General features: G+C 39.2%; 1 protein-coding gene across 1 annotated transcript in view; it reads left to right on the forward strand.

Moving 5' to 3' along the window:
- The window catches only part of lrfn2b (leucine rich repeat and fibronectin type III domain containing 2b), a gene marked incomplete in the record, with an annotated part of 159,989 nt that overhangs the window by 86,008 nt on the left and 72,301 nt on the right, over positions 1–1,680 (forward strand).

Genomic DNA, 1,680 nt, shown 5'->3' on the forward strand with positions numbered 1-1,680 from the left:
TATCGTGATATGAGACTAGATATCGTCTTAGATTTTGGATATTGTTACATCATAATATGGCATAATTGTTGTCTTTTCCTGGTTTTAAAGGCTGCATTACAGTAAAGTGATGCCATTTTCTGAACCTACCAGACTGGTGGAACTGTTCTATTATTAGTCTTTACCCACTTAGTCATTATATCCACATTACTGATGATTATTTATCAAAACATTTTTTTTATTAATGAAATGGGAGAGCGAGGGGGGGAATGACATGCTGTAAAGGGCTCCAGGCCAGAGTCAAACAAATTGTCAAATTTGACCCATTTTGAAAAAGCTTCTATATCAGAAAGTGGGGGTTTTCTTTCAACCAAATCGTCAAAAAAATAATAACTTGGATGGTTCCCTATAACGCTCTTCACAAACAATAAAGTTCAGTTCACTACTTTCATTCAAATTTTTTTTCAATTTTATAGCATTTGAAAAAAATAACTAAAAGCACGTTGACAAAAGTGATAAAAATGTCGGAAAAAGATTTTTTTAAAAATAGCCTCTGTTAGCTGTGTGAAGGGTGTTATGATCAATATGGAGACATCAGACATATCTTTGGACCTCTTCACAACAAAAATGTCAAAAAGCGCACATTTGTTTTTTAGAAATAGTGACAAAAAATTGGAAAAAGCTTCAAAAACGTAGAGAAAAGTAACAAAAACATCAGAAAAAGTGTCAAAAAGACAACAAGAAGTTTGTATCTTCAATTTTGACCCAGAAAAGAAGTTTCCTGGTCGACGGGAACACAGGCGTTAACTTCTCTGGTATTTTGTGTCATATATTCTAATTTTTTACTTGCATGATTTATCTCTTTATACATGTTTGTATGAGCTTGCTGGAGGGAGGCTGAGAGCTAAGAATTTCATTTAATTTCAGCCAATAACGGATGGCGTTAAAGAACTTGAGCTTGTGTGCATGGTTGGTCGGGTGTGAGAGGAAAAAAGAAAATGAGAAAAAGGAGTGGGAGTAATATATAATATTAATTGGGAAGAAAATCAACTGGGAGTGAAATATGAGGAAGAAAGCGATGAGGGAGAACAGTATGAGACAGAGAATCAGACATCGGTGTTTGTCCCACGACAGAGGCACAAAGACTTGATTCTGATTGTCAGCGTTAAATAGGTTTGAAAGGAAAGCTGAACACAGGACTCGGTGACTGATTACAGTCATTGCATTGAGTCTCGAACGTGTGGTATGACGAACACGTCTTCTGTGGTCAGAACGGTAATTAGAGAGTTGACTGCTCTCTGGAACACAGAAAATAATGTGATCAGAAATCATAATCCAGCAACGGCTGCAGTGGCCATTAAACTAGTGTCAGCTAAGCAGCTTAAGGGACCTAATGGCCCGGGCTCGCTTCACTGTGTCTGATAGCTGACTGCTTGCTAATGATTGGAAGAGGAATTCTTGCTGCGGAATCTGGTGCTGCTGCTGTTGTAAGTGGACTGTCTGCATCCCAGCTTGCTCTGTCCTCTGATGGATAGCACTGCCTCCTCTGAGGACCCTCTGGGCCGGATGTACTGTACGTACATTTGTGAATGTTGCGTTATCAGAGCCGTGGCCAACCCGCGGTCCCCAACATGTCAGCCCGACTGACATTTTGGAGTCGGTGGGCAAATTTCCTGAGAAAATAACCTTGAAAAGTTGATT

This window comes from Etheostoma spectabile, chromosome 18, assembly GCF_008692095.1.
Source record: "Etheostoma spectabile isolate EspeVRDwgs_2016 chromosome 18, UIUC_Espe_1.0, whole genome shotgun sequence".
In the NCBI taxonomy this organism is placed as follows: Eukaryota; Metazoa; Chordata; class Actinopteri; order Perciformes; family Percidae; genus Etheostoma; species Etheostoma spectabile.